This window comes from Peromyscus leucopus, chromosome 3 (genome assembly GCF_004664715.2).
Source record: "Peromyscus leucopus breed LL Stock chromosome 3, UCI_PerLeu_2.1, whole genome shotgun sequence".
Taxonomy (NCBI): domain Eukaryota; kingdom Metazoa; phylum Chordata; class Mammalia; order Rodentia; family Cricetidae; genus Peromyscus; species Peromyscus leucopus.
Window position 1 is genome coordinate 36,778,756 of NC_051065.1, and position 16,052 is coordinate 36,794,807.

A 16,052-nucleotide genomic window follows, 5' to 3' on the forward strand; every position below is an offset into this window, starting at 1 on the left:
AAAAGCAATTGTAAAATGCCCAAAGCAATGTGATCAGGCATGCAGTCCCCAGAGGCTTGGTTTGATGAATGCTTTATCAACCTTCTATCATACTCCAAACGTCTACAAAAAAAAAAAAGTCCCTAAAGAACAGTGAAGGAAATAACCACATCATCCTTGAACAAATGTATACTTCACCTTACTTGCCTCATGTATTTATTGTTTCTGAAGCTAGGTTCAAGATCATGCTCTGAGGCCAGACATACACTCATAAGAGTATGTGCCTTCCCTGTGCTGAGAACATTGTCTCTTGGGCTGAGGTTTTCAATAGCAAAGCTCCCAGGAAGGAGCAAAAGGAGCAAGTGCTGGGAATAGCAACCACAAGGAGTAGGAGAGAGAGAAGTGTAGGCAGAGATCTATAGTCTCATTCTCCGGTATGAGGGTGGGGATGAAGCTGCTTGGCCCTGACTGCAGGAAGATGATTTACAGTCAGCCAAGAAGCCTCGACCACACAGACAACATCAAATAAACATTCCCTTCCTCTATCTTTCTTCATGCAAAGTTTCTACACTGTTAGGAAAACAGAGCTAAGACTGATGGTAATGTCGTCTCACCAAAATATGTTATGTCAAATTACTTCATGAAATTTTACAGTTAACTCTTGTCTGCCCATGTAGATAGGTTAAGTATAAATTCTTATGGCCAGGCCTGAGGCATTCCTTCTAAGAGGCCTGTTAAATAGTATATTCTCTGAAATGAAAGCATTTAAAGTTAGTAGACCCATCAAACTATCAATGGGCATAACATAAGGTGCTAAGGATAAAGAGCCTGTTTTTCAGTCTTGGGAATACGTAATTTGCAAAAAGGCCTTTGTCCTTTGTCCTTTGTCTGTGAGTGTTGTGGCTTGAATGAGAATGCCCCCCATAGACTGATAGATCTGAATACTTGGCCCCCAGGTGGTGGTACTGTTTAGGAAGGATAAGAGGTGTGGCCTTTTTGGAGAAGGTGTGTCACTGCAGGTAGGATGTGAGTTTTCAGAAGTCCAAGCCATTCTCATCTGTCTTGTGATTGGGTCTCAGGATGTAAACTTTCAGCTACTGCTCCAGCACCACTCCACCTACCTGCTGCTATGTATCCCACCGTGATAGTTATGGACTCTAACACTGCATAAATGTCTATAAGTCACCTTGGTCATAATGTCTCATCACAGCAGTATAAAAGTAGCTAAGTCAGTGATGAACATAGAACATGAAAAGACACTTCCTAATGCTCTTCCAGACTGAACAGCTTCACAAACGGCCAGCCACAGGTGTGACCCCAGTCTCAGTACCAAAGGTACACTCCAGAAAAGGAAGCAACAAAGCAGACTCATGTAATGTTGGGATGGCTCAGACAAATGCAAAGCCATGCTTTGTGCTTTACAGGACTGTACAGAGTCAGTCAGAAACAAACCTGTGCTCCTGTGTCAGCCTCTCACTTCTGTGGTGCTGCTCAGCAAAATCACTCTTCCAGCCTCATTCATTTACCAGAGTGTCTACAGTCACATGCTGTCCAGAGACAAAGAACAGGGCTTTGAAATCCTGTCTTATTCTGTGATCATTTTGATAGGTAGTTTCTGCTTGTTCACCTTAGATTAAAATTACCTCAGCCTGGCACACAGGTAGATGAACAGCTCCAGGAAGTACAATCATATTGACCATCCAATGACCAGCAATAGCATCGATTCTGAGCGATTTAGCCAGGAACACACTGGAAATGCAGGAGAATGGAGAGCTAATGATTAGGAGAGAGCTTCCTTTTGAACTGTTTTCCAACTTATGAGGAAACAACTAATCAGACAACACTGAACAAAAATTAAAAATGAAATGTAAAAATTTAAAAGAGAAGAAAAAACTGTTCCATGCACCAGTCAATGGACAAGGAGAGAAATGACCTTAGAGATCTTGTACACATGTATAACACATATACATGAGAGAATGACCTTGGAGAGCTTGTGCACATGTATAACACACATACATACATTCACCCTCTCTCACACACTCCAAATTCTTTCACAGTACAGACATGTCAAGCTTTAATAAAATCAAAGTATAATTTTCCTTATGGATTGGTTCGTCTAACCTATTATTTATATTGATTTTCCTCCTATATTTTCTTCCAAAAGTTCTGTAGTTTTACTTTTAGATCTATGATATATTTAGAGTTTGCTTTGTGATGTGAGGCTTCATTTAAAGTCCTCCCACTAAATTTGTGAATGTGCATTTCTAATTATTTTAACATTTGCTGAAAATATTATCCTCACATTATTTATCAAAAATCAATTATGAATTTATTTCCATAATCACTGTCAGTTTTTCTTGATCTGTGTGTCTAGCCCTTCAGCTAAACACTGCGCTGTCATTGCTACTCTGCCTATATGAATCTTGGACTCACATTGTGTGTGATAGTCCCAATGTTTTTATGCAAGACTCTCGAGCTCTTCTGTGTGGTGGTCTACAGTCTTAACCTCGTCACACAAGCAACAAAGGCATGTAGTGAGACCCTGTCTCAATAAATAAATAGTTACTTTTCTTTTCCTTATAAACTTTAGAATCAACCAATCTAGATCTATGAAAATGCATAAGGAAATTTTAACTGAATTTGTATAACATTTATATCACAAGATGAGGCTGCTTTCCTGGTCCTTCCAACCCGTGATCCCAGTATATCTGTGATTTATGTCTTTGTACTTTATTTCCTTCATTAATATTTAGTGGCTTCTTAGAATTTTATATTTTGTATGTGTTTTTGTTAGACACATGCTTTAACACTTTGATTATTTTCAAAAGTAGTGATTTGGGGATTATATCTGCTAGTATTTAGAGTACGGGTTTTTTGTTGTTGTTTTGATCATTACATTAGTTTTTATGCCACAAGCCTTATTTGGATTTCCGTACACTGCCAATAGTAAGAAAGATCACTTGACTATCTACTTCCTTTTGTTTATGTACATTAACAGGAGTGATCAGGTAATGAAACATCTTATGTGTGTGACAAGAAGGAGGAAGAAAGTTGTTCTTACCTTAGCAATAAAGTACATGAATCAATGCCCTTTATAAAGAGTGGGAAAGTATATTTATTTTGAATTCTAAAAAGTAAACCATGCTCATGAAAATGTGCCAGATTCTGGATAAAATTCAAAACCCATTTTATTACATATTTTAATATACCTACCAATCATGTAATTTAAGAGTTTTTAAGTAATACATGATAGAGTTTGTGTTACTTTCTGATTTTATGAACATTCCCTATGGTCCTCAAATTGTTGGTATTTCTTGTCTTTACTAACAGCAAAAAGCAAAATCCATTCTTTTGAAAACAGTTTCAAATACAGAAGAAATATATTGCATTGATATTTCAAAATAAGAAAGTATATACTCCATTACCAAAAAAGCTTGAGAGGTTAAAATTTTCTATTTTTTTTACTTGAAATTTTTATGACTGTATAGTACTCAGTATTAATTTTTTACAATAATTAGACTTTAAGTTCTCTGCAATTAATGGTCTCCAGCCTCTGGAAGGTAAAACTAAAATTTAACTGTGAGTCATTTTATTTTTCAAAATGGTAAAGAAAACAAAGATTTTTCAAGTCTAGTTTTCCCACTTTAGTACCATTTTGATACTTTTATCTGCAATTTTCAATGTCATATGTAATTTGGAAAAATAAAATTTACATATTTAGGAATAAAGTGTGTGTGTGTATGTAACAACAATGAAAAAATAGAGGCCATAAATTGGGGAGAGAGAAAAGGGAGATACATAGGAGGAGTCTCAGTGAGGAAAGAGAAAGGTAAATTATGTAATTATATTTTAATTTTTAAAAATTAATTGAAAAAATAGAGTTTTCTCATCACCATTGTACCTACTCAGTTCTTTAAATGAGATCCAATAATAAGAAGTATTAGTTCATAACCACAGAGAATGTCACCTGGAGCACAGAGCCTGATAATAACTTAATTTGTTTTGATATGATTTTAAATTTTGCAAGTGAATTTTTGTAGCTATAATTTTCAATCTTAACACATTTGTTGATTGAAGATGTTTTGGCTTGGTATTTCATCTCAAGTAAGATATGACCAATAAATAATACACTCTCCCTCCCCAAATGTTTTTTATCTTAGCTTTCAGAAATATTGCAACAATTGAAAGGAACTTGAGTCATTTGACCTGGTTATATGAAAAAATATGTCCATAAGGTTTTTAGAAAACAAATTCAAATTCCATTAACCAGATATTGTTTCTGAAATGTTACCTTTTATGTCAACTAAAGAAGTTTCTACAAATATTTCAGCACTTCTCATGTTTCTTGGAAAAATGTGGACAAATTGATGTGATTTAATTTTTCAGCAATGAATGTATCTGAGCTGAGAGATTTCAATTAAAGGAAAGTCTAAAGCTCATACATAAGAAATCTGAAATAGTTTGGAGGAGCATATGGAAAGTAGAATTTAGAAGCGGCTTTATCAATTGTGTTTATAGTTCCTTTACCTATCTCTCAGGCAACTACTGTACATTTTAGACTGAAAACCCCATTCTGACATTGTGCCAGCCAATCTGTTTGATTAAATCAGATACCCCAAAGCCAGTCTCACAAGATTCCTCTGAAAATTGCTGTCACTTCACTCTCATGCTATTTTCTTCTTCAAAAATAAATAATAATACCCAACACATTTTTGGAGTCTTTGGAGGACTCATCAAATAACATTTTTTCTCTGCCTGCAATCTAAACCAGATGAATAATAAGGGAAAATGGTAAGGCAGATGGAAAACCAAAATACCACCTTCCTTACATATAAAGATCATGCTGGAAAGCATGGCTCACACTTGCGGGTCTTAAAGGCCTTCCTAGTGTTGAATACCAGAGAACTATCTTTCCTGTAAGTGGTTCATTCCTTGGGGACAGGGAGGAAAGGGGCCTGGGTACCCATGTGTAGTGAGCCTTTTCAAAGTACCAATCTAATTAAATAATTGTTCACCAGGAATAATGTTAAGCTAATGGTGGATGGCATGGAGGGTTCTTCCTTGAGAAAGTGAGCTTCAGGAGCAGAGATCAAGAAGCACACCCATCATTGCATTCTCTAAGTTAATGTGGTGTTGAAGTCGATCACCTATCAGATACTGACTTATCTGTCCATCATCCCTCTCTTCATGACATTGGCATGAACTGTGTATCACCAAAGAGCACATGACTGGCTGAAGTCAGTGACTAACCACTGCCATTGATAAACTTGAAATTCACGATCCTAAAGTTCTGCTTTTTCATGCCTCCACTATTCTTATACCAAACTGATGTTAAGCTTAAGTAATTTATGAATACTTCAGTAATTTATGAATAAGACATATTATACCCTAAGCATGAGATGATATTGGGCCATATTTAATCATCTGTAGTTATTGATGTGCCCCTGACAGAAGTTTAATAGTCAGAAAAAGATGCCAGCCTGTTGTTGATTAAAAGTTAAGGTGATACAGCTTTCTCAAATCAAGGTTCTTACACCATCTCTGGGTGGTTAGCCTTCAGGGTGCTAGGACTATTCTGCCGAGGAAAGAACAGTGTGTTCCTGCACCATCAACACCAGTAATAAAAGATTATGTTGTTCACCCTGACCATTTGGTTTGAATCTCCTTCATTCATCACACAAACCTTCTGTTTCCATAAAGTGGGTTTTCTGGCATATCGCTCTTGCTATGCTTTCCACTGTTTTTCTGCGTTTTCACATTCCAATCTGCCTTCCCTCACGGTTTTGAATTTTTCTAAGCCGCAAAGACCCAGCTCCAGTTGTTCTTTGTCTTAGTTTCTTTTTTTGGTTGCTCTGATAAAATGCCCTAACAAAAGCAACTCAGGGGAGAAAGGGTTGGTTTTAGCTCACAGTTCCAGGTCACAACCCATAATAGCAGGGAGGTCACAGCGGCAGAAGCGAAGCTTGAGAGTGTTCGCTGTATCACAACCATGATCGGGAACAGAAGGCAATAGATACAGGTACGCGAGGTTGTGATCGGGAACAGAGAGCAATAGATACATTTGAAGTCGTGATTGGAAACAGAGCAATAGATACAGGTACGCGTCGCGGTTGTGATCGGGAACAGAGAGCAATAGATACAGGTATGCGAGGTTGTGATCAGGAACAGAGGGCAATAGATATAGGTATGCGAGGTTGTGATTGAGAACAGAGGGCAATAGATATAGGTATGCGAGGTAGTGATCGGGAACAGAGAGCAATAGATACAGGTGTGGAGTGCTCAGTTTGCTGTCTCCACTCTTAAGCAGTCCAGTATCCCCTGCCAAGGGTGTGGTGCCACCTGCAGTGCCCAGATCTTCCTGCCGCAGTTAAGACAGCCCCAGAGGTGTGCCCACAAATGTAATTTACACAACCTTATCTAAACAAGCCTTACTTCAGGTCCCATTGCAGGTGGCTCTAGATTGTGTCAACTTGATAATCTGCACTAACTGTCTCAGTCTTCCAGTTCAGTGCCTACTGAAGTCTCTGTTTTGGGGAAAACACTGGGTATTCCTGGGTTGCTTGTTTGTTTGGTCAGTTGATTTTGTTTTGCTTTTATTTTTATTTTATTTTGACATATTAGAAACAGAGTCTTGTGTAGCCCAGACTAACCTTGAAGCGATATGCTGGGGCTGTCCATTAATTTGATCTTAATTGGTTCAGGCTTCTAAGTACTGAAGTTTAATCCATGAGCCCCATACTTGGATGGACACTCTCAATTAAGCCACAAACTCAACTTCTTTATATCACTTAATCCATTTTCCTAATATTTGTGAAGTATTATTAATAACTTTCTTTGTAGATCACGAAAAGTTCAGTTCTAGGACTGCATATCTCCATTTTCCTAACCTATAAACCACAAGTAACATGAGTTAGTTCCAAAGTCAGCTGGACCTCAGATGGGCACTTGACTAGCCTCGGATTCTAGGAAACTGAAAATAATTAATTATCCAAAGAGATAACATATCAAAAAGGCTAAGCCTGCTGCTGAAGCACAGCTTTTAGTAATGTTTCTGTAGAGTGCTCAGTTAAGATGAATTTGTAAGAAATAAATATATAGGCCCATTTGATTGGGATCTGGGACTACCTTTCATGCCTTAAGGGGAAAAAATGGAGCTGGTTTCACCTTCAAGGATCTTATTTATTATTTATTTTATATGTACAAGTATTTACCTCCTTGAGTTCCTATGTGCCATGTGTGTACTGTGTCCCATGGAGACTAGAGGAGGGTATAAATATGCCAGAAACTGGAGTTACAGGTGTTTGTGAGCCACAGTGTGGGTACTGAGAACTGAAGCCAGGTCCTCTGCAAGGTAGCAAGTGCTCTAAACCACTGAGCCAACTCTCCAGAGCCCTGATCAAGAATCTTCTTTCCTTCATGACCTCATGGTGTAGCCAAATAGCTCTCAAAATATAATGTGAAGAAACTCCAGATTCCTAAAATAAATCTATCTTCATAATAGTATGAAATGTATTTTCCTTTTTCCACAGTTACTCTCTCACCAGTGTATGAGGGAGTGTTTCAAGAGCTCTGTGGCGTTGATCCTGCATCACTGAAAGAGCAGATTTGAGAATACAAGTGTCTTCCATTAACTTAGATAATGGAATGTATTTATGAAATAAAACAGTTTCACTATCCTCAAATATTGTACCATTTTCTTACTTTTTAAAAATATATAATTTTCATGTTCACAATTAGATAATAATCTTCATTTTAGTCAATTAATTTATAATTTAAAGATGAAGAATTTCAGTATCTAAAACTATACACATTAGTTACAGCACATAAATCAAAATCAAAGTCTTTAGTATATTAAATAAAATGCAAAGAAATACTGAGAACAAACTGTCAGAGGACTTCTGATGTGACCGACCTCTCCTAGGATTTTGTTAGACTTATGCATGTAACAGGGGTGTAGCAAACACATGTACTGAATAATATAAATTGAACTATGCAGAAGAATAGTTAGATTTGTTTCCCTGTCATAGTCCTAAATTTGTTGTGTTTTTCTTTTTTTTCTTTTTTTTTTCTGGTAATTAGAAGAGGTTTATTTCAGGAGTAACTTACAGCCACTAAGGGGTCAGTTACAGGATCCGGGAGAGGTGAGGTGCAGTCCAGCAGGATTCTCTGGAGAACTCTGACTTGGTCTGCAATCCAGCATCCAGGATCCTGAGGAACCGTGTTTTTCTTAATGATCCATTACTCTCACATTTCCCAAACTTACCTTCTAAAGAGGAACGATAATAAATTTCATGAAATGTTATGTTTACAAAACAAATACATCTCACAAAATCATGTGATTCACACTGGCAACAATTAAGAGATCCTCTGGTGTAGTGCTTTGACCCTAGGCAGGATTCCAATGAGCCTTTAATATTAGTGATGACGATGATGATGATGATGATGATGATGATGATGATGATGATGAAGATAAGACTTTTTGGAAACTTCTTAAGCATCCAAGTCCTAAAAAATTCAAATACATTTTAGATGCTCCACATACTGTTAGATTATTTATGAATTCCATTTTGTCCATGAAGAAACTGAAATGCAATGAGTTTAGACATTTAACTAAAGTCACCATCACGTATATAAAAACTTATCTCACCTGCTTTGGAGCCCTGCCCTGTCAGGAATCCAAGTTCTTCCCCGAGCACTGTCATCTGGAGTGGAAGACTGCTACTCCAGTCTGTTTGTTGACAATCTTCTTAACTGCTGTTCTAAATGTTAACAATCAAGTCCAACTTCTTAAAACCTCAATACCTTCTATATTTTTGCTTCATGCATAATATCTACAGAGGATTGACTCCATAAATCATGATCTTGCAAAACAAATAATCTATTAGTGTGTGTTCATATTTCTGTATTAGCAACTTAACTGACCATTGTGTAATTCAAGGTTAAGTTAAAACAAGAAACATGTATTGTGTCACAGTTTCCTTCAGTCGTAGATTTGGAATTGGCTCACTGGAATTTCCAGGGCTGGTGTCATCTAAGAGCTAGGCTAGTAGCGAAGGATCTGCTGCCAATCTGGTTCATTCATCACTAGGGCTGTTAGCTGGAGACCTCAGTTGCTAGCTGGGTCTCCTCAGGAATTTCTTACTTTAAGGGCTTCCTAGAGCTGCTAGAGTGTCTTCTCTATCTGCACAGTGGATGATCCGAGAGAAAACAAGGCAAAAGCTGCTCCATTGTCTTTTATGAGCCAGTTTTAGAAGTCATATACTATTATCTCTGCATTGTCCTGTGGGTTATAAAGAACAGCCCTCCATTCGATGTGCAAATCTGGGCATGAGTGGGATCACTGGAGGCATGTCAGAGGTAGTTAGCACAGTGTATTTGGGTACTCAGAAAATGTAAGTTTTGACTAAATTTGAAGTAATAATCAGTACTATCAATTCTCACTGTTAAATCTGATTTTTCTCCTACTTTTGCTGCTTTCTTCCTCTTCTGCATTCTTTTTTTCTTCTATTCCTCCACCCCTCATCTTTTTTCTCTTCTTGGGATCCAACTCCTTTTACTATTTAGATATATACATTATTTTTTATAAATTATTGGGCAATTTCATGCATGCATACAATTTATTTTTATCATATTCACCCTCCTATCCTCCCATAACTCCTCCCAGATCCACCACCTACTTTCCACCTCCTCCCAAATTAATGCCTTATCTTTTCTTAACCCATTATTAATCCCACCAATTGAGAATAAGACCACTAAATAATTTAAGGCCAATTTGAAGCAAATTTTAATTAAATCCTGGCCAGGTGGATGGGCTTTGACTATGCCAATACCCAAGTTCCTGGGAAATGGCCCAGAATCAAGTATGGCAAGATCTTAAGAAGGAAAACCTGTAATTCATTGTATTTCCCATCAGGTCCAATAGGGACAAGCATACATCCTGACATATTTCCTGTCTATGTAACTCCAGCCCACATGTGATCAAGCACATCCAGTGCAAATGGGTCAAACAGACTTGTTTAGGGGAGTGAAAACCTATGGCTTGTTATCTTACATAAAATACAGCCTCCAGGATTTCAGGAACTGTTATCCTTGGACAAGGGTCTTACAAATCAGAGGTATTTTTGTTTCATGGATCTCTAAGAAGGCAAATAAAATTAAAATGTAACTTTGGCTCTCACACCATACTGTGCTGCTCATATACTCATGAGTGCAGAGCCGACCACTGGAGCATGACCTACTGGGGTAATACCCTTAAAGAAAAATAACTCTCCCTATGCAGAAAGTAATCAAGGTCAATTGCTTCTCAGCTAGAAGTGGAGGATGTGTGCCCCTCTGTGCCCCATGCTGGAATGTTGACTGGCACAGTCTCACGCAGATCTTATGGAGACAGTCATAGCTGCTGAGTTCACTGGTAAAGCAGCCCTGACACTTTTCATTCCTGTCTTGTTCCTGTCATCCAATGACTGGCTCTTAGAATCTTTCCTCCAGTCATCCATAATGGTTCCTGAGCCTTGAGATAGGGGATATGTTATAATTATCCCATTTGTGAATGAGCATCCACAGACACAATCAATGGCAGAGTTGCCACAGTGACTACCACTATCCCCTGACTCACTCTTCCCTGATCCTTAGCTATAGGAGTTGTGCTCTAGATGTATCCATTGAGGCTGAGCTCCCCACAATTGTTACTGTCTCTGCAGTTTGACCAGTTGTAGTTTTCTGTAATGGTCTCCATCTACTCCAAAGAGAAGCTTATTTGATGAGGGGTGCAAGCCACATATATGTGGGTATAGATATGAGTTTTAGAGCACAGTGAAGAATGATATTCTTCTAAACTCATAGATGAGTGTCTTGTCCAGTCATCATTAGAGAGGTTTCCTCCAGCAGCAGATGGAAATGAGTGCAGAAAACCACAGACAGACATGTGGAGACAGAGTCCAAATTGGAGATCTCCATTGGATCCCTCCTCTCAAAGATCAGGGAACCCTGCAGAAGAGGGAGGAAAGACTGTAGGAGCCAGAGGGGGTGGAGGACAATGATGGGAATATCTTTCTGTATGCTGTGAATATGTGTTGCTCTGATTCGTTGATAAATAAAGCTCTTTGGACAATGGTGAGGCAGAATAAGGTTAGGCAGGACATTCTAACTAGAGAGAGAGAGGAGAAATGCAGAACAGAGAGGATAGTGCCAGCCACCACCATGAGAAGCAAGATGTAAAGATATCGGTAAGCCACAAGCCACGTGGCAAAGTATAGATGTATAGAAATGGGTTAATTTAAGATATAAGAACTAGATAACAAGAAGCCTGCCTTGGCCATAGTTTAAAAATAGCATTAGCCTGTGTGTGTTTATTTGGGTCTGAGCAGCTGCAGGACCAGGCAGGACACAGGAAAATATCTGGCTACAGGACACCAGGAGAACAAGGCCACCGAATCAGCTAAAGCAGAGCTCACAGGGCCTCACAGAGACTGAAGCGGCAAGGATGGGCCCGCAGGCATCTGCACCAGGCCCTCTGTGTATATACTATGGCTGTTAGCTTGGTGTTCCTGTGTGACTTCCAACAACGGGAATGGGTGTATATCTGACTCTTTTGCCTCCTCTTGAAACTCTTTTTCACCTATTGGGTTGCCTCGTCCAGTCTTGATATGAGGGCTTTTGCCTTGTCTTATTATATCTTATTTTGTCCCGTCTGGCAATTGTCTTCTTGGAGACCAACTCTCTTCTGAAGAGGAAACAGAAGGGAAATGGATCTGGGGAAGAGTGGAGGAGGGGAATAGCTGGGAGAAATAGAAGGAAGGGGACGTGTTGTATGAGAGAAGAATCTATTTTCAATTATATATATATATATATATATATATATATATATATATACATATATACATACATATTATATATATAAAGAAATATGAGGGTCTAGTAAAGTAGCAGTTGTTGGTTCTCCTCTAAGATCCATGACCTCACAAGCCCCAGTAAGTTGAGTTGGTTCCTAGTACCAGATCTGATTTTCCTCCTGTCGAATTAGACGTAAATCCAGGTAGAACGCTATGGTTTACCACCAAGGAAATATGCCTGCAGAGCTATCTTGCCATGCTGGTCAGAGGTGTCAGAGGTGGGCAGGACTATTGATTGCCTCCCTCTCTTGGCAGCTTTCCTAGCGCCTTCTGGTAACATAATAGCAGCTCCTCAGGAAGGATGTTTTCAGGTCAGATCCAGCTCAAATCTTCCAAGCCTTGTGTGAAAGTAGGTGGCATATTTGAAAGAATTTTAAACAATTTTTACCATTACTGCTTATGCATAGTTTTTATAATACAGTCAGAAATAATCCTCAGTATTTTGATTTTATACTATTGAATAACAAGTAAGAGATTAACACATTTCCTCTTCTTGATAGTTAATGTATTTCTGTGATGCCGAAAAGTGGTTGTTTTCCTTTATACTGCTATAATACAGAAGAGGAGAGTTTATACCTGTTTTACCAAGGAAGTCATTGCCAGTTAATGTAAGCACTGACACAGGCTTACATTGAAAGTATTAAAAAAGAAAAAAAGCAGTTTGTGTCTGTGTCCACTCGTTCATCTAAACAATAGATTTCATACTTTGCTGTTATGAGACTCAGTTATTATCAGGAAGGGCTCTGAATGCAATGACAAGTGGAATCTAAAAATGAATTATTAGTTTTTGAAGTTAGCATATGTATGAACAAAGCTTGCACAATTTCAGCTCACTCTGTGATGGGCACTGGTTACAGGCTGTGTCCTAGCTGCAACTTGATGAAGGCCAGGTTTCTCTATGCTGTGTCCCAGCTATCACAATTTTAACACTAAACGGTTTGTCATTTTTTATTAACTGTGCTTTTTTTCTTGGTGACACTCTTGAGAAATAGTCTGGAGTTTTATAAATATCTGCAAATGTTATGTAAATTTTGGTCACACATAAAGTAGTAATTTCTTTTTCACTTGGGTTGAATCTACTTTTAATATATGAGTCACATACATAAAAATAAGTCATAAATATTACTCAACATGTGCCTCAGCATTTCCTTTACCCCCTCTCCTGGTGTTTCATTGGTGACATTTTTCAAATCAAATTTAACTAATCCTGGGCTCAGTCTCCAAACAGGAAATCGGTTCAGTGAGCAGGGATCAAAATAACAAAAGAACTGCCCACTTGGAGGATCTTTTCAAACACTTTGCTCATTGAAAAAAAAATGCAAGCCTCTAGATTCTTCTAAACTTCTATGCTCTGATTTTTCAGTCTGGCTTTAACTGTGAGGAAAAAACTTTGAAAACACATGTAATCCATCAATATTATATTTGCTTGAGCTAGAGTTTTATACAACATCAAAGTATTTTCATGGCTTTGATATTTTCCCTTCCTTAATTATGTCAGCTCTAGACATATTGAGCTTAATACTTTCTCCCGTTATTAGCAGCTAACACTTTATCGAGAATTTTTAACATCCATTACTGCAAACTTATTTTGACTTATATGTATAGTAGTAGTTAGTCTAAGAGGAAAACATTTCTTCAAATTATACATATAAATTGACAATTACCTTGTTCTGTATGACTGTGTGTATATTTGGTAAACAGAAATATATGTCTACAAACTATCTCCATGATAATCAGGCCTCTTGTATTGAAAACAAGAGCCAAGATTACTAAAATTGCGGTTAATAGATTAACAAGTTAAATGGAAACAAAGGCATGTGAGATACTATTGTTTAAAGAGGATTTGTAGTAAAGCCTTGATCATTTCTACAGTAATTTTAAGTTTACTACAAAATTGAAAGGAAGGAAATATGATGCCGCATACACTGACTGGATCATCAGAGTGGTACCGTGATACCTGCTGTTCCTTAGATGCAGCTACATCAGCATGCCATCACCTAGAGTGCAAAACTAATATTAGAGTTTACTCTTCTCTTCAGTTATACTCTGGATACTCTGCTCTTCAGTTATATTAGGATTTGTTCTAGTGTTGCACATTCTATGGAATGTCAATCATGGTCAAGTAAGTTCAAATTCTAATGCCATTTATCCACAATTAAAATTTTATGAAGAGAATCTTCACTTTCAATGCTTTTCGAAAAGAGCAAGCCGGGCGGTGGTGGCGCACGCCTTTAATCCCAGCACTCGGGAGGCAGAGGCAGGCGGATCTCTGTGAGTTCGAGGCCAGCCTGGGCTACCAAGTGAGTCCCAGGAAAGGCGCAAAGCTACACAGAGAAACCCTGTCTCGAAAAACCAAAAAAAAAAAAAAAAAAAAAAAAAAAAAAAGAAAAGAGCAGATGGGTTCCTTTTATTTGCATTTAGATCAAAATTCAAAACTAAATTTCTACATGTCGAAACCTATGCAGTTTGGCTGTTGCAGGGATGGAGATTATGGCTTATACATACTTACACATAATACATCTAAGGATACAGTCATACATTGTGCTCAGTGGGAGAAAAGAGAATTCAGTGGGACCTATAGTATATAGGCTGACTTGAAAAACTAAGATTCATGAATTTAGGGATACCTCTTTGAGGAAGTAATAGTCAATATCTGCACCATCTGGGCTAGACTAAAGCATGCCAGAGAGAAGAGTTTGGGTAAGAATCAGAGAAAGAAAGACTCCAAAACAAACATAGGAGTTTTTTTGGTGATGGAGTATCCTAACTGAATATGTAAAATGGCACAGCAAGACAGTATTGGATTTATTTTTTTATGTATCTCAGTGTGCTCTCCATGCTTTTCATGGTGTTTGGTGTACTTTAAATGACCAGAGATGTGTTATGGGATAGCATGTCCAGCTAATTAGAATAGAAAGTTGAGTAGCATCTACCTCTATGACTGTGGTAACTAAGATCACTCACAAATGATGTTGATCTTGAAGCTTGGCATACAGAAGGTACTTGATACAATGTAACATTCAGAAGTAGTCTACCATGGGTTACATACAACATATTTGTCATTTAAAAGAAATAAAAGTGCTGGAGTGATAGCTCAGTGATAAAGAGTACTGGCTGCTCTTGGACAGTACTCTGGTTTTGTTCCTAGCACCCACATGGCAACCTACAACCATCTATACATCCAGTTTTAGGGGATCCTCTCCCCTTTTCTGGTTCCCATAGGCACCTGCCATACAGGTGGTACATACATACATTCAGAAAAATACTCACACAGATGAAATAAAAATAACTGTTTAAAGTTATAAAACTAACAAAATATTTTAAAGCATAAGGACAAAATACTCTTGAATAAATATTTTTGTAAAGACTCAAAACAATTACATTTATAGTGTTTTATTTAGTGCTTGATGAATGCAAGTCTATAAAAAAATAATTCAAGCCAGCCCCCTTCTTTGTCCTGGATGAAATTGATGCTGCCTTGGATAACACCAACATTGGCAAGGTGGCAAATTACATCAAGGAGCAGTCAACTTGCAACTTCCAGGCTATTGTCATCTCTCTCAAAGAGGAATTCTACACCAAGGCTGAGAGCCTCATTGGAGTCTATCCTGAGCAAGGGGACTGTGTGATCAGCAAAGTCCTGACCTTCGACCTCACCAAGTACCCAGATGCCAACCCAAACCCCAATGAACAATAGGAAGAATTCTGCCCTCTTGTCTGGATCCTGGAACTGCCCTTCTGTCGATCTCCTGGATCTCTCTCATCACCCATTATCATGTATTCTCTGGAAATTATGCCCCCCCTTATGTGTATCATTGCCTATATGCATATGGATTTGTTTGCAAAATAAATATTGGACGCCTGTTTTAAAGGAGAAGCATAAAAAAAAAAAAATAAAAATAAATAAATAATTCAAACACCTTGCTTTACTTGTGAACCATTGCAACAAGAACATGAACTATTGAAAGGCAAAAAAGTTTTAGACCATTTAAGTAGAATAATCTTCAAGAACTTTAAAAACAAAAATAAAAAACACAAAATCCATCCCATTACTATATTTCATCCATGGGTCCTCTATGGTTTATAAAGATACAATGTTCTCTTTTCCATACAGAAAGACACAAATATTGTCCAATGGTTGTCAGACAGATTATCATCAGTAATGGTTTTAGAGTACACGGT

General features: G+C 37.9%; 1 protein-coding gene and 1 long non-coding RNA gene across 12 annotated transcripts in view; both read left to right on the top strand.

The window, feature by feature from the left end:
* The window catches only part of Magi2 (membrane associated guanylate kinase, WW and PDZ domain containing 2), a 1,425,274-nt gene that overhangs the window by 617,983 nt on the left and 791,239 nt on the right, over positions 1-16,052 (top strand). The window lies entirely within an intron of this gene.
* On the top strand, positions 15,239-15,744 carry LOC119087735. The gene is made up of 2 exons (XR_005091213.1): positions 15,239-15,372; positions 15,484-15,744. It is a non-coding gene; the product is annotated as an uncharacterized LOC119087735 (long non-coding RNA).